This window comes from Erpetoichthys calabaricus, chromosome 9, assembly GCF_900747795.2.
Source record: "Erpetoichthys calabaricus chromosome 9, fErpCal1.3, whole genome shotgun sequence".
Taxonomy (NCBI): domain Eukaryota; kingdom Metazoa; phylum Chordata; class Cladistia; order Polypteriformes; family Polypteridae; genus Erpetoichthys; species Erpetoichthys calabaricus.
Genome location: NC_041402.2, coordinates 113,112,851 through 113,135,191, shown reverse-complemented (window position 1 = coordinate 113,135,191; position 22,341 = coordinate 113,112,851). Strand labels below are relative to the sequence as shown.

At 41.7% G+C, this 22,341-nt stretch overlaps 1 pseudogene; it reads left to right on the top strand.

The window, feature by feature from the left end:
• The first annotated feature begins 3,075 nt into the window (after positions 1–3,075).
• LOC127529224 (craniofacial development protein 2-like) lies at positions 3,076–4,580 on the top strand (annotated as a pseudogene).
• Positions 4,581–22,341: the final 17,761 nt, after the last annotated feature.

Sequence of the window (22,341 nt, the reverse complement as noted above, 5' to 3'; positions counted from 1 at the left end):
TATAACTGTACACAAATGCATATTAATCCAATTACTGAGAAGAAAACGCTAGTAAGTATTGTGTATGCATGGTTTGCATTATTTGTCAAAATTATAAAACAATAATGCTTGATTATGTTCAACTGAAGATATGATATTATCTGAATTAGAATGTACATCCTCAAAAACAGTACTGGCACATCAAGAATAGTTATCCTATAAATCCCTCTACATGCTGAATATCCTCATAAAGCATTTAATTTTTTTTTCTAGTTAAATTCATTGCATTGATTAATTCCTCTTCTTCAGTGACATCAGAAAAAATAAAATCTGGAATCACAACTCTCTGTAAGTTGTCTGAAAAAGCTTTTCAATATTATCATCTATTGTTGCAGCAGAAGTTCTGATGTCAACTACATCTGACCAAATTTTTTCCAGTGTTTAGTTTCCTTCTGTTCTAATTCTATGCATATTCCAAATATTTCTAAACAGGTCAAGTTGTTTTTTATTTTATTCTCATACTCTAAGTGAAAACATGTTATGTGTATATTATAAGATCCTCCAAGGGTAAAAAGTTTCAATGACCTGTGAAAACACATTGTTCCAAAGCCTTTAAATTCCTTGGTTATGTACTGATTGTTCAGTAATATGGCTGACACACTGTAGTCCTCCCAGGATATTTATGAGCAGTGGTACTTGAATATTTTCTTCTGCATGATCTGATCTTACTTGAGATGGTAAGCCATACTGCACAACAACCTTGCAAACAATATTTAAAACTGTGGTCGATTTGCTTTTTAAATACAGAATGAGGAATGAGAATCCATCAGCACATCCATGAACAGTAAATCACCATTGTATTATCGTCATATTTCCCTCTACTTACCCTTTACCTAGGGGTAAGTTTACTCATCAGATTTATTACCGGGTTGGTCTACTTGCACCTTAAGATTATCACACGTATACATATATATATCCACATACACACAGAAACTCAGCAGTGCCCTATGAATGACAAACACACAGCAGGTTAATCTCTAGCACTTTAGACCACACAAGTGTCTAATGAATAACACAACTCGTTACTCTCCTAGCACTTCAAGAGACTTACTTATTATCGGCATGAACAACATATGATGGTTTAAATATATCTCAGAAATAAATATTACTTTTGGTCTCCAAGAAAATATTCAAACATAAAAAGGCTCAGCACTCTCGACTATAGGCCATTTATCAGCCAAGAGTCCCTTACTTTATGTACATAAGAATAATAGAAAATTGTGGTGGGCTGGCGCCCTGCCCGGGGTTTGTTTCCTGCCTTGTGCCCTGTGTTATCTGAGATTGGCTCCAGCAGACCCCCGTGACCCTGTAATTAGGATATAGCAGGTTGGATAATGGATGGATGGATGGATGGATGGATGGATGGATGGATGGATGAATAATAGAAAATAGGACTGATAGTAATGTATGGATATATATAGTCTTTAGAAAAAGCTAATGAAATAGTAAACATGACAAGGATTAATGTCACAGGCGGCTTGTGATCTAGCACTTGTAGTTGTTCATTATATGTTTTTCTGATGATCAGATGGAAATGGCCACACGTTGCTGGCGCCCTCTTCTGACGTCGCTCTGTTCTCTTCTCCCAACGTCTTTGTCCCTTCTTCTTCCTCCCTCCTATGTCACTCTTCAGAGGAGGCATATTTATTATAAAATTCTACCGGGGGGGTTTTGCAAGATGTGATTGTTAGATTTTTTTACTGGCTGGCTGTCAATATGATGAATGAATTCACTGTTCCCAAACAATAAAACTTTTTTGATGTTGGTTAGTACTACTGGCATGTCTTCCTTTCCCAGGCTGTAAACCAATTTAGCTACTTGTTGTCCTAGATGCCCAGGTTATAAACTAATCAATAGCCTTAGGCACCAGTATGTCTTTCTTTCATTGTTGGAACAGATGTTTTAAAAGTGAGGTACAAATGGGAAGAGGATATGCTTTTATGTGTCCCAAATTTAGTTCACCTGTTGTTGTCTTGAGCAAAATATAATGAAATTACAGAACAAAATTTACAGATTTTGTACCCCACAACAACTATCTTATTAATTTCATATGCTGCCTATATGCATGCAACTCTGTGTGATCTTGTATGAATTACCTGGGCCAATGCCATACTAACAGTTCTCAATCTTATTCTTATTTCCTACTAATCAGTTCTTCTAGTCTATTCTCAGTAGAGAGCTGCACATTCTTTTTCTTTGTGCAATAAATTCCTTTGCTTTAAGATATAAAGTCATCATTATAAGCCCACATGTGTTGCTTCCTCTTATATTGATAACTCTTGTATGATACGTTTTTAGTCTAATATAAGATTATAATTATCTGGAGCGTATCCTGGAAGAATTTGGGGCTGATGGGCTGTAGATGAACTAGTCAATAGTAAAAATAATATACTGTAACTTTTAGGTATGTTCCTTGTGTTCAGAGTAAAGCACTACATACATTAAAATCTCCTCATTGTATCTTATGTTCTTAACAGGATGGTAAAACTGAGAAAAATTATTGAAAAAGAGAGACTGCAAAAAATAAAGTAAAAAATAAAAATAACAAAACAAAACAAAACACTGCAGTCATTCCCTAATCCAAAGTTCCTAAGTGCAAGTCCCATAACTGCCCTGAGCAAATTCCTCACTGAAGACTCCCCATAAGGGTTATGGAGATAACATACTCTAGACTCCTCTTTTTTAAGTAACAGTGTACATTTCATTCTTGGTTCATATTAGTACTCCTCCTATGAAACTCATGCAGGTAGCATCTGCTTTAAATGCAAAAATCACTTCAACTGGCTTTTTAATCTTGAATAGCAGTGAATCCACTAGATGCTTTTAGATTTTTGGAATCTTCAACATATTCTGTGATACTGAAGGTAACTTCTGCAAATCTAAAATAACGGTGGTCATTTTTCAGGTTGTACCAGAATCTTATTACCACAACATAAAACAGAAGCAAAGACTGACTAGTAGAATTATGATTTCTTCCTTGGACTTATCTCCCACTTCATCTTCACTGAACTCCGCCACTGCCGGTCCCAAGCACGGATGGAAAAGGAGGAGGTATGGGTGTCGGGCCAGCACCCCAACCCCGTAAAAACAAAACCTGCTACTGAAACGCCAAGAGAATCACAACAAATTCAACTAACCAGCAACGACGGCTGCCGATCCCCTGTGATGGTGCTGGAACAAAGCCCATCTGTGGCCATCCAACACCCAATGCGCGTCTCTTTATTCAATGCTAAGACACTAACACGAATCGGAACATGGAATGTATGATCGCTCTACCGAACGGGCTACCTCGCCCAGGTGCTCCAAGCGTTCGACGACTACCACCTGAACATTTTAGGCCTTGCCAAGGTATGATGGGCGGGGTCAGGATGCATAATTAGCAATGGAAAAACACTTCTCTACTCTGGCCATAGCACCGAACATGTGCGTGGCGTTGGACTCGTACTATCACCACAGGCGACAGCAGCGCTCACGTAATGGAAACCGGTCTCCGACCGAATTAACACCGCCCGCTTCCGATTCCGACAGGTGAAAGTCACAGTCATCCAGATATACGCCCCAACAGAGGAATCCGACGAAGCAGCAAAGGAAGCATTCTACAACCAGCTCCAAGACGAGCTGACGACTGTACCACGCCACGATTTGCTCCTTGTCGTCGGCGACTTCATTGCTCAGTTAAACGGCAACCACTCGGGCTTCGAGGCGACAATGGGTCTGCATGGATCAGGCGCTCGAACAAACGACAACGGTGAGTGACTGCGCTCACTCTGTGCCATGAACAATCTATGCATCGGAAATACATTTTCCAGCACAAAAGGATCCATAAGATGACATGGCAGTCTCCAGGAGGACTATAAAAAAACGAAATCGATTACATCTGCGTCAGCAAAAGATGGTGCTCGTCCTTGCTAGATGTGAAAAGCCGGAGAGGAGCAGACATCGGCTCTGACCATAATTTACTAGTCGCCAAATGCCAGCTAAAACTTATGCGATCGACGCCTAAACCTCAGCGACCAAGACCCTTCAATGTTACAAAGCTCTAAGAGACGCCCGTAGCCGAACAGTTCCAACTCGAGCTCCGAAATCGCTTTGAAATACTTGCAGAAACAGGCGGCAAAGAATTGGTTGAGGATGACTGGACACGACTCCACCAGATTGTCATCGAAAGTGCCACAACTACAATCGGTCGAAAACGAGGCACATACTGAGAACGCTGGATAAAAGATAACACCTGGGACCTAATCGATGCACGGCGCCGCTTGAAACAAGATCGCAATCGGGAGCCCCCAGGACCTGGTCTCACCGCGGCAGAGGAGTGCTACCGAGCTGCCGATCGAAAGGTCAAATGAAGCTGCCGCCAAGATAAGTGCGATTGGATTGAAAAGAAAGGACATGAGGCGCAAGAAGCTGCGGACAGGAATGACACTAAAACACTATACAGGATCGTCCGAGAGCTGAGTGGCACGCCCAGCAGGAGAGGTGTACCAATCAAAGCCAAGGACGGTCACCTGTTGCTAACCACCGAAGCACAAGAAAAATGATGGGTCGAGCACTTCACTGAGCTCCTGAACAAACCAGAACCCACATCAATATTCCCGGACGATCTCTTAACACCGGCAAATGACCTTCCAGTCAAAGTTGGACCGATCACGTCAGCCGAAAAACCAAGTCGGCAATTGCAGCCCTCAAGACTGGTCGCACACCCGGCATAGACGAAATCGCTCCCAAAATGTTAAAACATGCAGGACAACCATTTATAGACTGTCTTACATCTCTCCTTAACAGGTGTTGGGAAACAGCAACCGTCCCAGAAGACTGGAGAAAAGGGGTCATCGTAAAAATTCCAAAGAAAGGGAATCTCGCCGACTGCAACAACTGGCGCGGAATTACCCTCCTCTCCGTTCCAGGCAAAGTGCTGTGCTCCATCCTGCTCCAACGCCTACGCCAAGCTGTTGACCACCAACTCCGCAAGGAACAAGCAGGGTTCCGCAACGGGAGATCCTGCTCCGAACAAATCTTTGTCCTACGGACAATCATCGAACAAAGTACCGAATTGTAGCAAAAACTGTCTATAAACTTTATCGACTTTACTAAGGCCTTCGATAGTATTCACCGAGAGACACTATGGAAAATCGCCGGAGTCTATGGCATCCCAGTGGAGTTCATCAACATTTTACGAAATATATACCACGAGACGAGCTGCTACGTACGCACGGACTATGGCATATCCGAGGCCTTCCAGATCGATACGGGCGTGCACCAAGGCTGCATCATTTCGCCATTTCTATTCCTGCTAGCACATTGACTTCGTCATGCGCCACGCTCTTGGACACGCTGACCATGGCCTTCAGGGTCGCGATGGGAGATGAATAGCAGATCTGGACTTTGCGGATGATATCACTCTACTTGGCCCCACCCAACAATCCCTCCGCGATCTCACTGAACTACTACAAAGTGAGGCGACAAAAATCGGGCTCCGAATTAGTGAGGCCAAGAGCAAGGTCATGCGCATCGGCTATACCCGTGCAAACATCCCGGTCTCCATTGGCCAACAACAGTTTGAGGAAGTCGACCGCTTCACCTACCTCGGCAGCACTGTGGCGCCTGACGGGGGGACAGACATCGACGTAGCCTGCCATATTGGGAAAGCATCATCAGTAATGCGACAACTGGGACCAATATGGCGATCCAACACCATTACACTGCCAACGAAAATACGACTGCTAAACACGACCGTCATCCCTACGTCGATATATGCGAGCGAAACTTGGAAGTCATCTTCAGCGATCATGAGACGCCTGAACATCTTTCAGCAACGCTACCTACGGCGAATACTGAAGGGCCCCTACTGGGACCACGTCAGTAATGACGAAATCCTTCAACGAACAGCTACCCAACCTTTAGCGAGCACTGTAGCGGAACGCCGCTTTCGTTTTGCTGGCCACTTCCTCCGGCAACCGATACATCGCCTCCCAAAGATTGCTATGAGCTGGACGCCTGCCCGTGGCACACGAAAGCGTGGCCACTCAAAACAAACATGGCGGCGTTCTTTCAACGAAGACCTACGCGCTATAGACATATCATGGGACGAAGCCGAATCCGCTGCCGTTGACCGAATTCGTTGGCGATTTCTTGGCGCCTACTGTGCCGCCTGGCGTGGGACGAACTAAGTCTAAGTCTAAGTAAGTCATCTTCACCGTCTAGAGCAGGGGTAGGCAACGTCGGTCCTGGAGTGCCACAGTATGTGCAGGTTTTTGTTCCAACCCAGTTCCTTAACGAGAACTCAATTATTGCTGATGAAGCACATATTGCTTAAGTGACATTTTAATGCTTCATTTTAGTGGTCTCGCTTGTTAAGGATCTCCAACCTTAATTGCTTATTTCAATCTTAAACTGCTGCATTCAGTGTTTTAATTGCTTCTTATTAGCAATAAGATGTAAAAGACAAAGCAGCCAGCAGTTCTCCAGCTAGCTTTTTTCCAATTACATCTGTGTGTGTTTATCATGCACGGTTTGATTTAATAAAACACTTAATAGAAAAATGTGACAGACTGAAAATGATCTGTTTTAGGCTTCAAATCATTTGGATGATATCCTTGGAAAGGAAAAAAATCTACGATATAAAAGCCTTACATTGCACAGACTAACAAGCCATAAAATTAAATAAGGTCTGAGATTGGCAATGATTGGTTTCTAATTAAGCAATTGGGTTGAATGAAAACCTGTAGCCACTGCGGCTCACCAGGACCGACATTGCCTACCCCTGTTTTACATCTTATTGCTAATAAGGAGCAATTAAAACACTGAATGCAGCAGTTTAAGATTGAAATAAGCAATTAAGTTTGGAGAACCTTAACAAGCGAGACCACTAAAATGAAGCATTAAAATGTCACTTAAGCAATATGTGCTTCATCAGCAATAATTGAGTTCTCGTTAAGGAACTGGGTTGGAACAAAAACCTGCACATACTGTGGCACTCCAGGACCGACGTTGCCTACCCCTGGTCTAGAGCACCACTCACAACAGAGTGATTTGGATAATTTTACTTTAATAGGGGGCTTTGCCCCCTGCCTGCTTCGCTCAATCACCCCCTCCCAACCCCCCCCCCCGGGCACGCTACTCTCCAGCCACTCGTGTCTCTGCTGCTCGCATTGTCAAGGCGAGGTGGTGAGGATATGGTGCGGGGGGGCTGAACACACGCTGAGGAATCTTTCTCCTGCTGTTGCCGAACTGCATGTTCTGCTTGTCGTGCTGCGCGTTGATCATTTAAAAGTCTGTACAGCAGCTGTCCTTTTGTCTCACTGCCTTGTCTCGCGTGACATTAAAATGTCAAATTGTCTTTCGAGAAGATCACGTATAGTCTCCTTCCAAGCCTTCAAAGATTATTTTTTTTATAAACTAGGGGGCTCTGCCCCCTGCTCACCATCCCCCGGGTTTGGTTATCCGGATGTACAACTTAAAGAGATTGTTATTTTCATTTCATTCATTTTTTATTTCTTGATATTAAAGTGTCTCCGAGAATTTGCTTGTAAGTAGGGTGTGTCGTGCAAGTAGTCTCGCAGGACTTCAAAGTGTCTTCCGTGCAATAGTCTCGCGGGACTTCAAAGTGTCTTCTGAGAAGATCACGTCTCGTCTCCTTCGTCTCCCTCCCAAGATTTTTTTATAATAGATAGAGAGACATCTGTTCTTGTTTTCTTTCAATGTGTACCTCTGCTTTCTTAATTTGTCTCTGTTCCTGTAAGTACACTGACTGATATTAATCCATAACAATGTGCCAGTTTTCTTTCAAAACTTCACCTGATATTTTTAGAGTCTAAAGTAACAAAAGTTAACTTTGAAAATACATCAGAATAGATTTACCTCATATATTTTGTTTTTGCTATAGAACTATTTCATTTTCTGTATTTTTCATGAGTTGATCTCTTAAAATTGTCTGGTGTTATTGGTATATCATTTGGCCATTTTGCTGATAAAGGCTATTAAAAACTGCTCATTGTAGAAATGTTTGTTACTAAAATGTATGTACAAACATAATCTGTCAATTTTGTTTAGTCTCCTTGGTATTGTTTGCATAAAGGTTTGTCAGTGATTATTAAATGTATTATCAGATAAGGAATTTAAATTTAATAAATGTAAATTTTTATATACCTCCCACAAAATTAGTTAAATTAATAAAGTATCTATCTGTCTTTCTATTGCCACACATCCAAGCACGAGGAATGTCTCACAAATGCCTGTAAGGGAAGCAGTTAGGGAAGTCTGTGAGTATTACATAGTTCCTAACTTCTTTCACAGTTATCCCTTTAGAATGGAGGAGGATGCCTTAGAGGATTTGAGTTGTCATTGACACCCTGTCTCCACAAGACTCACCTATTCTAGGGATGACATTATTTAAATCTCAGCATTACCTGAAATCATTCTTCATCACTGGACCTGCTCCCAATGAGGACAGATTACTCCAAGAGAATCATATAACTGATGCAAGAGCAGACAGAGACATCTGAATTTCATCTGATGCCTGAAGAAATAAAGCTTTTGATGACAACTGAAATGTGTTGTGCATATTTCAGGTAATCATTAGAACATTAGAAACATTTAAATAAGAACAGGCCATTCAGCCCAACATAGTTTGCGAGTCCTATCCACTGTGGAAATAAAAAAGAAACTCCACAAAAATAAAGTTTTGGGGACCGTCCCCATATATTGTCCTACAGACAAAATAAAGCAAAAATGGCAAAACAATTGATCAAAGTACTGTATTCAAGCATTTGACAAAGTTCATGGAACAAGATGGCGTTTATATCGGGTCTGGTTGACCAGTGGGACTCTAGAGGCAGCTGAGGGGTTCCGGTGGGCCAAGTGTGTGGCAGCATCGGCTGCTGCAGAGGCAAAAACTCGGGCATGGGAGGAGTTTGGGGAAGCCATGGAAAACGACTTTCAGGCGCCTCAGGAGGGGAAAGCGGTGCTCTACCAACACTGTGTACAGTGAAGATGGAGCCCTGCTGACTTCAACTGCAGGCATTATTTACCGGTGGAAGGAATACTTCGAGGATCTTCTCAATCCCACCAGCATGTCTTCCTCAGAGGAAGCAGAGCTGGAGGACTCCAGTGGGGGGGGCCCATCCATAACAGGGGCCGAGGTCGCCAAGGTAGTTAAAAAGCTCTGGGGTGGACAAGGTTCACCCTGAGTTCCTCAAGGCTCTGGATGTTGTGGGGCTGTCCTGGTTGACACATCTCTGCAACATCGCATGGACATCAGGGGCAGTACCTCTGGATTGGCAAACTGTGGTGGTGGTCTCCATTTTTAAGAATGGTGACCGGAGGATGTGCTCCAACTATAGGGGGATCACACTCCTCATCATCCCCGATAAGGTCTATTCAGGGGTGCTGGAGAAGAGAGTTCGGTCAATGGTTGAATCTCGGATTCAAAAGGAACAATGAGGATTCCGTCCCGGCCATGGAACACTGGACCAGCTCTACACCCTGGCCAGGATCCTGGAGGGGGCATGGGAGTTTGCCCAACCAGTCCACATGTGTTTTGTGGATTTGGAGAAGGCATACGACCGTGTCTCTCGAAGCTTCCTGTGGGGTGTGCTCCAAGAGTACGGGGTACAAGGCTCGTTCTTACGAGCCATTAAGTCCCTGTACAGGAGGAGCAGGAGCTTGGTCTGCATAAGTCGGATTCGTTTCCTGTTGAGGTTGGACTCCGCCAGGGCTGCCCTTTGTCACCGATTCTGTTCATAAGTTATATGGACAATATGCACGAGGAATGTCTCACAAATGCCTGTATGGGAAGCAATTATGGAAGTCTGTGAGTGTTACATAGTTCCTAACTTCTTTCACAGTTATGCCTTTAGAATGGAGGAGGATGCCTTAGAGAATCTGAGTTGTAATTGACACCCTGTTTCCACAAGACTCACCTATTCTAGGGATAACATTATTTAAATCTCAGCATTACCTGAAATCATTCTTCATTACTGGACCTGCTTCCAAGGAGGGCAGATCACTCCAAGAGAATCATATAACTGATGCAAGAGCAGACAGAGACATCTGAATTTCATCTGATGCCTGAAGAAATAAAGCTTTTGATGACAACTGAAATGTGTTGTGCATATTTCAGGTAATCATTAGAACATTAGAAACATTTAAATAAGAACAGGCTATTCAGCCCAACAATGTTTGCGAGTCCTATCCACTGTGGAAATAAAAAAGAAACTCCACAAAAATAAAGTTTTGGGGACTGTCCCCGTATATTGTCCTATGGACAAAATAAAGCAAAAATGGCAAAACAATTGATCAAAGTACTGTATTCAAGCATTTGACAAAGTTCATGGAACAAGATGGCGTTTATATACAGAATTGAATTATGGAAACAGGAAATGGTTGGCAGGAAGTGACGTCATTCGGAATGGCCGGATGTGATGTCATATTAGGTCGCCGGAAGTGACGTCATGGTGGCCATTTTGGGACCCGGAAGTAGCGGCAATTATTTTTCTTCAGATTTTCTGTTGAGAGATGAAGAGATTCAGGTAAGGACCACGTGACAACCCCTTATCTCGCGATATTTCACTCACCTTTAGGCTTTTTGACTGCCTCCTAATCGCACGTGTGTGACACCACTTAATTACTCCTAAATAACATCAAGTGGAGTTTCTGTATAAAGAACATCTAAATGAGACATTAGATATAAGTTTTTTTCTTTATAGAAATACAGGTATGAAAATACAGAATGAAGATGAGACTTTAGATGAAGATGAAGGCACGATTGTGCTTTCACCACGTCATTTATCTTCATTCCGGAGTCAACTTTTTCTAGGATTGTTAATGTTTCTTATAGTGTAAACTGAGTCTGTTTCTCACTTTTTTTTGTTCATCTCAAAGAAAACTTTGAGAAGCACTATGAAACTCAAACAGCGCAATATTTGCACACAACACAACTACCCATGCATACGTTTAGTAGAGCACTGATTCAGAATTCGACTATGTGTATGATGTTGTGCCTACTGCCTGAGACCAGATATTTTGCAACAGATTGTCAATTTCTTTTAGTCTAAAAAGGAAGAGACAACTGTTGCAGGGTTCCAGACACTCAGCAAAAGTGTATGAGTAGCGTTAAGTATTTTTTTTGCATCACATGATATTTGATGGACATTTTTGGTTGAAAAGACATTTGTTATACTGAAATTTACGTTTTTAATATTATCAAAAAGATGTGCATTGAAATTACTGTCTGAAATGCTTTCCAGATAAATCCAGATATTCTCACTAAGATGTGGCTCATCATCCAACTGAAGAAGATTTGCATTTAGATTCTGCTTTACATAAATGACTACTCCTCCTCCTTTACTGTTCTGTCTGTCCTTCCTAAAAAATGTGTATTAGTCTATGTTATACTCATCCCCATCTTTGTTATTTAGACAGGTTTCTGTTATTGCTATAATATCATAATTATGCTCAACTATATACAACTCCATCTCACTTCATTTATTTTTGACACTTCTAGCATTAGCCCCAACAAGTTTTATATAGCTGCGGTGGGTTGGCACCCTGCCCAGGATTGTTTCCTGCCTTGTGCCCTGTGTTGGCTGGGATTGGCTCCAGCAGACCCCCGTGACCCTGTGTTCGGATTCAGCGGGTTGGTAAATGGATGGATGGAAGTTTTATATAGTTATTTTAATTTTGAATTTATTTTGTTTAGGATTTACGTTACTATGCATATTTATTTTTACCCAAATCTGACCTGTCCTAAACTTCCTAACCTAACCCCCCATTCCCTAGTTTAAAAAATACTCGACTAATGAGTAACACATTGGTGCTAGTTCAGTTCAAATGTAACCTGTGGTGGCAAAACAGGTCCCATTTGTTCCAAAAGGGGTCCAAAATGGGAGATGGTATGACCAAGAAGTTTGAAAATAGAAAGTTAATAGTGCTGGGAATCAATTAAAAAAATAGCTAATTAATCTCATAATTGTATGGAATTAATTGTGATTAAGTGCATCTAACATTAGAACATGCAGTCATAAAATAAATACATAAATCATGAAGTAAATATACACTGAATCACAAAATTAATGTAGAAGTAACACAAAGAAATTTTTAAAAAATTTAATGGCATAGTTTAAACTTAAACAATGACCTGAAATTTGAGCTTTCAAGACAATACTAACTGAGCAAGTGAAACCTGAATTTAAATGCCTTCCTAAAAGGCAAGTTGAAAAGAAGGCAATAAGAAAATGAAGCTAATGTTTTAATTCTCTAATTAGTATGGCATATGAGACACAGACGTGCCACTCAAAGAAAGTGTATTTTGCATGTAGGTGATATGATATTGATTCAATATTCTTACAGAAACATGACATGAAAAAAGAGAGAGAGTGTAATACCTTTGCTACTTTTATTTAGTATTGCTCCAGAACTACTATAAACCCCCCTTCCTCCCACTCCCCTGCACCTTTGTCGTTATGTATAAATCAAGGAGATGAATACTAGTACCACATACTGACATGTGGCAAGGTGTTGTGAAACATGCAATTTGAAACTTTTAAATAAAATGTTGTTATTGATTTTAACTTATAAATTTATTAAAATTTAGGTTTACACTTTCCCAGGCCTAATATTAATATATTAATCCATTTCTCACAAGGGGAAATTTAGCTTTATACAGCAGTTCAAGAAATATTCTAAAAACATCCACAACATCAAGAAATTGCATGTGGTCCAGTCTATATATTAAATATGTCATAGCACCAAACTCTAAAAGCTTTCCAACACAGAAAGAATGAGTGCTATCTGCCTCAGCGGAAACAGTTTACTCTTGTTTTCTTTGGAACAGAGTTAACTGTTGTGTTTGAAACATGAGAACAACAGATTTGTTCAATAAGAAATTAAAAATGTTTGCTAGTAGTTCCAAATTATTGGAGGATGGTGACTTTTTTAAACATTCTTTTTACATCATCAACATTAACAGAAAGGACGACTCATGCTGTGCTACAGGATGAGGAGGAGGAACTTTGCTATTGAGAAAGCCTTAAGGTCATCCTGGAGAGCAAATGTGGAAAAAATTTGTGGGAATTTGTTTTATAATCTATTAGAATCTGTATGCCCTGCCACATTTTACATGCAATGTGAATATGAACTCTTAGAAAGTAGCCCCTTTATTTCTTAAATGCTAACATCATTTCATTCTGCCAATTTAGAAATAATATGTCCACTTTCCACACAACATACAAGAGGAACAGTTACCAAGACCCTCTCCAGAGTTTCTGACCAGATCTAATTTTTGCATATATTATTCCCACTGCACACCTTCACCACTGCATTGACCTCAGACACAGAAATGGTCCCAACTACACAAGAAGATCCATTTTTTTCTGGATACATTTTTGTTTATCTCTCAGCAAATTTCTATAATATAATATAATATAATATAATATAATATAATATAATATAATATAATATAATATAATATAATAACACTGCTGTCTTACTGTTGTCAAGACATAGTTGTAATTTCTGGCTCAAATTTCTCTTGTATCTGTGTTAGTTTTCTCTTGATACTCTGGCTACTTAATATATCTCAAAGACTCATGCATTACTTAGTATTTCAAAACTGGCCAAGTAAGAATGAGCTGGCATTCCTTGCAGGGCTGGGTTCTGCCTTGCACACAATGATAGTAAGATAGGCTGTACACCTCATGCCATGTATTTAAATAAAAAAGGTTTAGAAAATTAGTGGACAGAATGATTAATTGATAATTCTAATATATCTATAATAAACCAGTGATATATTCTCAAGAGACATTTTCCCCAGTTAAGGTTGCCCTCTAAATTTTGTGGTATTTTAGCTAACACTATTTAAAAATATTAGCCTTGACTCTTATTAGCTAGTGCTAAATGCATACATGGGGAAACATGTTAAAGTTCAAGCATACTGTTTCCATCCATCCATTTTCCAACCCGCTGAATCCGAACACAGGGTCACGGGGGTCTGCTGGAGCCAATCCCAGCCAACACAGGGCACAAGGCAGGAACCAATCCTGGGCAGGGTGCCAACCCACCGCAGGACACACACAAACACACCCACCACACACTAGGGCCAATTTAGATTCGCCAATCCACCTAACCTGCATGTCTTTGGACTGTGGGAGGAAACCGGAGAGCCCGGAGGAAACCCACGCAGAAACGGGGAGAACATGCAAACTCCACACAGGAAGGACCCGGGAAGCGAACCCAGGTCCCCCAACTGCGAGGCAGCAGCGCTACCCACTGCGCCACCGTGCCGCCCGCATACTGTTTATTCTAAGCAAAAAATTTTAGCCTGACAGTTGTCTGAATGTCTAAATTTTAACCTTAAATCTTAACAGCAATTAAAACTTCATTCAGTCCCTGAACCTGTCTCTTCATCTGTCTCTTGACTGTAATTTGCATCACTGCCATTCTCATTTCAGAAGTCTTTGTATGGAATATATCATATAGGGAAGTTTAAAATACAACTCCTGGAGCTGATCTAAGCGCAATAACAATGTAACATCTGGGTTTATGAAGGTAGACCAACATTCAGTATGTTTCAAATTCTTTTTTATTTTCAAAACTGACAATTACTTGTCCTGCGGTGGGTTGGCACCCTGCTCGGGATTGGTTCCTGCCTTGTGCCCTGTGTTGGCTGGGATTGGCTCCAGCTGACCCCCCGTGACCGATTGACTTATTTAAGTGCAAGCAATTTGCAGTGAAAAACTGGAACAGCCTGAAAGGCGATCTAAATTTGTAAAAGTGTGATGAAGGAAGAGATTATTGCATCAACCAAGGAAGGATGTAGCCACTAATGCAGGATAAATGTGAGGTCAGTTAAAAAATGGAGAAGTGAGTCAAGCAAAGCTGGAGGATTATCTGTAATGCATCCACTATTCTTCAGTACAGTGATACAATTTATTCTGTAACTAATAAAATGTGTGTGTAATAAGAAATACTTTTGCTGTCATCTGCTTTTGTGAGAAAACAGTTAAAATATCTTCAGTTGCAGTGCAAATTTGTATTTTTGTAATCATAACATGTGCAATTTTATTTCTTTTTGACGTTTACATACATTAATAAATCACTAAGAATCATCAAGAGTGGGGATTTTGTTTTTGTTATTTTAATGAGTTCTGCATAGTGACTGTAAGTCATCAGTGTTGTTTTATTTTATGATGCTAAATTTATCTTTATATGGTTCTTCTAAGTACACAAGACAAAATATCTGTGAATCACTAAGCAGCATTTGCCACATATGCAGTCATCTGAAACCTTATTGATTTTATATCCCAGAATCTGCCATAATTATTTAATTAGCCTGTGTCTGATAAGCAAAACATTCTGGAAAATGAATAACCATATTGACATGAACCACCATATTGAAATGTTCATCAGAACTCTTTGTGAGTGTACCTGACTGTAAGAATAATTGCTTTGTCATACTGGATGACACTCCTCCTTATTAGTCAGGAATTAATTTCTTTAACATAAAATATTATGACAACTATTTTTCACTAAGAAATGGTAAACTTTTATTTTGCCTTATAAGAGGACGAGTGCAACCAAGATAGGTTAATGGAAAATGTATCCACCATCATTAAAGGAATAGTACAATTTTTCCTACAGCAAAGCTCTTGGATCTATGGCCTTCTTTTGTTGTGCACCAAATTGTGTGCCTGTGATGTATGTACATTTTCTAATAAGAGAATAACAGGGTTTGATTAGGCAACCTTCTTGTGTTAGGCTTGCATGACAGTTTGATTTTTTTCCTGTAGGCCCTGATGAAGGAGGGTTGTCGTTGTCATTCCATCCATCCATCCATCCATCCATCCATCCATCCATCCATCCATTTTCTTCCGCTTATCCAAGGTCGGGTTGCAGGGGCAGCAGCTTCAGCAGAGATGCCCAGACTTCCCTCTCCCCGGCCACTTCTTCTAGCTCTTCCGGGAGAATCCCGAGGCGTTCCCAGGCCAGCCGGGAGACATAGTCCCTCCAGCGTGTCCTGGGTCTTCCCCGGGGCCTCCTCCCGGTTGGACGTGCCTGGAACACCTCACCAGGGAGGCGTCCAGGAGGCATCCTAATCAGATGCCCGAGCCACTTCATCTGACTCCTCTCGATGCGGAGGAGCAGCGGCTCTACTCTGAGCCCCTCCCGGATGACTGAGCTTCTCACCCTATCTTTAAGGGAGAGCCCAGACACCCTGCGGAGGAAACTCATTTCAGCCGCTTGTATTCGCGATCTCGTTCTTTCGGTCACTACCCACAGCTCATGACCATAGGTGAGGGTAGGAACATAGATCGACTGGTAAATTGAGAGCTTTGCCTTACGGTTCAGCTCCTTTTTCACCAAGACAGACCAATGCAGAGCCCGCATCACTGCGGACGCCGCACCAATCCGCCTGTCGATCTCACGCTCCATTCTTCCCTCACTCGTGAACAAGACCCCGAGATACTTGAACTCCTCCACTTGAGGCAGGATCTCGCTCCCAACCCTGAGAGGGCACTCCACCCTTTTCCGGCTGAGGACCATGGTCTCGGATTTGGAGGTGCTGATTCCCATCCCAGCCGCTTCACACTCAGCTGCAAACCGATCGAGAGAGAGCTGAAGATCACGGCTGATTGAAACAAACAGGACAACATCATCTGCAAAAAGCAGTGACCCAATCATGAGTCTACCAAACCGGACCCCCTCAGCACCCTGGCTGCGCCTAGAAATTCTGTCCATAAAAGTTATGAACAGAATTGGTGACAAAGGGCAGCCCTGGTGGAGTCCAACTCTCACTGGAAACGGGTTCGACTTACTGCCGGCAATGCGGACCAAGCTCTGACACTGGTTGTACAGGGACCGAACAGCCCTTATCAGGGGGTCCAGTACCCCATACTCCCGGAGCACCCCCCACAGGATTCCCCGAGGGACACGGTCGAATGCCTTTTCCAAGTCCACAAAACACATGTAGACTGGTTGGGCGAACTCCCATGCACCCCTCCAAGACTCTGCTAAGGATGAAGAGCTGGTCCACTGTTCCGCGACCAGGACGAAAACCACACTGTTCCTCCTGATCCGAGGTTCGACTATTCGACAGACCCTCCTCTCCAGAACCCCCGAATAGACTTTTCCAGGGAGGCTGAGGGAGTTTGATCCTCTGTAGTTGGAACACACCCTCCGGTCCCCCTTTCTTAAAGAGGGGGACCACCACTCCCGGTCTGCCAATCCAGAGGGCCCTGTCCCTGATCGTCCATGCGATGTTGTAGAGACGTGTCAACCAAGACAGCCCTACAACATCAAGCCCTTGAGGAACCTCTGGGCGGTATCTCATCCACCCAGGGCCCTGCCACCAAGGAGTTTTTGACCACCTCGGTGACCTCAGTCCCAGAGATGGGAGAGCCCACCCTCCGAGTCCCCAGGCTCTGCTTACTCATTGGAAGGCATGTTAGTGGGATTGAGGAGGTCTTCAAAGTACTCCCCCCAACGACCCACAACGTCCCGAGTCGAGGTCAGCAGCGCACCATCCCCACCATATACAGTGTTGACACTGCACTGCTTCCCCCTCCTGAGACGCCGGACGGTGGACCAGAATCTCCTTGAAGCCATCCGAAAGTCGTTCTCCATGGCCTCCCCAGACTCCTCCCATGCCCGAGTTTTTGCCTCAGCAACCACCGAAGCCGCATTCCGCTTGACCTGCTGGTACCTATTAGCTGCCTCCAGAGTCCCACAGGACAAAAGGGACTGGTAGGACTCCTTCTTCAGCTTGACAGCATCCCTCACCGCTGGTGTCCACCGACGGGTTCGGGGATTGCCGCCACGACAGGCACCGACCACCTTACGGCCACAGCTCCGGTCAGCCGCCTCAACAATAGAGGCACGGAACATGGCCCATTCGGACTCAATGTCCCCCACCTCCCTCGGGACATGGTCGAAGTTCTGCCGGAGGTGGGAGTTGAAGCTACTTCTGACAGGGGGCTCCTGCCAGATGTTCCCAGCAGACCCTCACAACACATGTGGGCCATACCAGGCATGACTGGCATCCCTCTCCCCACCATCGAAGCCAACTCACCTCAACTCACCCTCCTATGATGATGGAAAAACTTTGGACAGCGTTTTCCCATGGCCTGGACCCGGGTCACTCGGGGCCCCCCTCTGGTGCCTGGCCCTTGAGGTGGGGCTCGACTGGCAAGTCGCCCCTTGGTGGCCGGACTTGCACCCATGGTGCTCGGCTGGGCACAGCCCGAAGAGGCAATGTGGGTCCCCCTTCCCATGGGCTTCACCACCTATGGGAAGGGCCAAGGAGGTCGGGGGGCAGTGTAAGTTGGGTGGTGGCCGTAGGCAGGGACCTTGGCGGTCCGATCCTCGGCTACAGAAGCTGGCTCTTGGGACGTTGTCATTCCTTCAAACATAATATTGTGGCAATGGAATGGCTGAATTTTTCCCTTCCATGATCTCCTCCCTTTCTAGCTTGACTCAGTGAACTATCAGTGAGATCTATCTATCTATCTATGACCATATAATTAAACACAACAGTAACATTAAAGTTTCATTAAATGCTTATTCTTTAATATAGATTCTTTGACACATAAGAAACCCTATTTGCAATTTACTTTCAATGTTGAACCTGTAGCTGTATGTGCTGTGGGTACATTTGAAATGTCATGCCATATCAGACCTTTTTTGCACTACCTAGCCATTTTGAAAAGTGTGTTATTCCACTGTCATCAACTTGCAGGTACAGCCTTCAGGCTACTGTATAGTTCACAATGTGATTTCAGGACCACTCATTCAAGTCATACACATCCGTTTATATGGTGGGAGCATTGTCTTTTGTCAAATAGTGGAGCTACTATGTACTAAGTTTTAAAATGCGCAAATTATAAAAACTAAACTTAATCTAAAAAACTCCTTTGTCTCTACCTACCACTACTGCCCATATATATGGTGACTCACAAATCGTCCCCTTGTGTTTTCTCTTACTGGTTCAGTATGACAAGGTTATGTACCCTAATGTGTCCTGTAATTTGACACATACATTTCTGGAAATATCTGTCTTGGAATGCAAATTTTGCATGTAAAACCTCACCACAACAACAATAGCAGTGCTTTCAGGTTTTCACTGCCTTTACTTGCATGCCTTTGATCTATCCCACTTCCATTTCAGTTATATAGCCACTTCAATAAATCTCAATAGCATTATGAGACAGGGTGTTGCCACTTTACCTAAAGCGGCTACTGGTATTTGTCACCATTGAACCAGTCAATGCCTCCCTGTGGATCGCCAGTCTGGAGGTAACTAATGAAAAGTCTGTTGGCCTGAATAACTGTGTCAGTCTCCATGTACTAAATAAGGCCATCAGGATAAAATTGAAGGGATAAAGGTAACTGATCTGGAGATTATGATATAATAGATATGGCACTGTTTTGGCAGAGGGTATATTGTTAAACAAGAAGAGTTACTTTTAATTTTAGTAGGGAAAACATTGAGCAGATGCGGCAAAGACTAAGTAAGATAAATTTAGATAAGTTTTTAAAGTGTGGAGACAGTTGAGGAGATATGAAGAAGGTTTAAAAGTGTTTTACATACAATGTAGGAATAATTTGTTCCAAAATTTTAAAGCAATATGAATAAAAAAAATCTCTTGAGGTGGGTAAAATAGGAGTTAAAAAGAAAGTTACAAAGAAAAGAACAGCTATATAAGACTAATAACTCCAGTACTAATGGTAGGGCATATGAGAGCATGAGAGCAAGGAAAGATGTCAGGATAGCTAAAAAACAGTTTGAGTGAAATATTGGAGAAAAGATAAACAATAAACCTAAAGAGATTCTTTCAATATTTTAGTAAAAGAACAGTCAAGGAGGAGGTGAAGAGTATTAGGAACAGTAAAGGAGAGTCAGAATATACAGAGAGTGAAGTAGCAAATGCTTTGAACCTGCACTTTACTGAAGTTTATACCTGTGAAGAAGTGGATAACCCCCCAAAAGCATTAAGGACTACTAAGGAGGCACTTAATGTTGTAGGAGGTTATACTTAAGTTTATACAACATATAGGTGAGACTCACCATTAGTATTATAGTTCAGTTATGGTCTCCATGGCATAAAAAAGACATAGGCAAGTGATAGGAACAACTCAAGCGAAGCTAAGTTGAACTTTTCCTTTTAAGCAAATGAAGATTAAGAGTGGACATGATTCGGGTGTTTAAAATTATGAAATGATTTAGTACAGTATATCCCAGTTGTTACTTTAAAATAAATTATTGTAACATGAACATGGTAACATGAATGGAAACTTGTTAAGGGGACAGATATGCCCAAATGTTAAAATGTTTTTCTTTATGCAAAGAAACCATAGACTAAATTACCAAGTAGTGTGGTGGAGAGTAGGGCCTCAGGGAAGGTTCAGATCTTGACTTAAGCGTTATTTTGGACAAAAACTGAATGGCCTGTTCACATCACAATTTTTCTAATGCTCTAATTATATACCTGACAAAACACAGTTTTATAGTTACAGCCTGTTTTCCAAATTAGGTCTTACACAGGGCAAGTGCCCCTTCCACTCTAGTGATAGAGACCTTGCAGTTTTGGTGACACAAAATGGTCATGTTATTCTCACAAGAAAGTACCATTTAGTTCCTTCACAACCAGTTCTGCTCTGATAAAATCATGGACCTAGTGCTTCCTGAAGTGGTTATAGTTCCTAGATGATATTGTTGTACACGTGCCCTTCCCACTGTTCACATCGGTTTTTCAGGACGGCTGAAACACAGGCTCATATTGAATGGTGAAAAGCACATCTTGCAGTTTGTTGCCAGTATATTCATATGGCTAGTCAACATGGATGCAATTCATGTTATTCCAGAGCCTTTGCAGCTGTGGTGGCTGTCCTCTTGAGGGCATGAAAATGTGGGTCTTCTGCCTGTGCCTAGAACACCAATAATTTAATAAAATTACTACTTTAGATGAACAATGTAGTAGAAACTATAAAAACAGATTATAGATTAAACAAAAAATACACACAGAACGGCGCTAATAAAAATAACTTAGTTCCTGTTCCAAATATCAATAACGCACATAGTATTCATCTCTGCCCCTCCAAAACATTAAATATGGCACTATTAAATATTAGAGCTTTAACTAACAAGACGTTTTTTATCAACGATCTTATTAGTGATAAAAAAATAGATTTTATTGCACTAAGTGAAACGTGGCTTAGTTCAGATGGCGCAGCTGTTTAATCGAATCCGTGCCTCCGGATTACAGTTTTACTCGTGCAGATCGCCAAGGAAAGAAAGGCGGTGGCTTGGCAAACATTTACTCAAGCCGGTTAAAATGTAAAGATGTCAGTTTTGGTAAATTCAAGTCTTTTGAGTATCTCGCCGTTGTTATCCATGGAGATTCTCACGTTCTAGTATTATCCGTGTATAGACCTCCAAAATTCAACGCGTCTTTTTTTGAGGAATTCTCTGACTTAATGTCAATTTTAATTATGAACTATGACACACTCTTAATAGTCGGTGACTTTAATTTTCATATAGATAATCAGTGTGACCAAAACGTAAAAGAATTTATGAACCTCCTGGACTCTTTTGATTTGAGACAGCTCGGTTAATCAGCCTACACATAAAGCAGGTCATACGTTAGACTTAGTGATTACTAAAGGACTAAAAGTTGATATAAACAGGTCATTGATACGGATCTATCAGACCATTTTCTTCTACTTTTTAATATATAAATAATGATATAAAACACTCATGAGAAGCATATTGTTAAAAAATGCTTCTTGACTCAGCAGCAGCTTTAAAAATTACAACATTCTAAGCAATCAGTCCGTTTATAGTGCCAACTAGTATAGCGAGGATAATGTAAATAATAAGGTGGAAAGATTTAATACTAAAGTGAGAGCTGCTGTTGACTTAGTTGCACCTGAAAAGACAGTTAAAAAATCTTCTAGCATTGTTATACCATGGAAGACCCAAAGAGTGGTCTGATTTAAAGAGAGCAGGCCGAGAGGAGCTGAGCGTAAATGGAGGAAGACTAAACTAACTATCCACTATGAAATATAAAAGTTAAAATAACAGAATACAATAACACAGTCTGTCTTGAGAGGGCGCTGCTATTTCTCTATAATTATAAATAACAATGCTAGTAATCCAGAGTCTTATTCTCAACGATTGATCGTCTGTTAAACCCAAGAACTCAAAGGAATGCCTCCTAAGTACTTCGAAGTATAACCTGTGAGGCTATTGCTGTATTTTTCAATCAAAAAATTATGATATTCAAAATAACATAGTATATCTCCCCAACA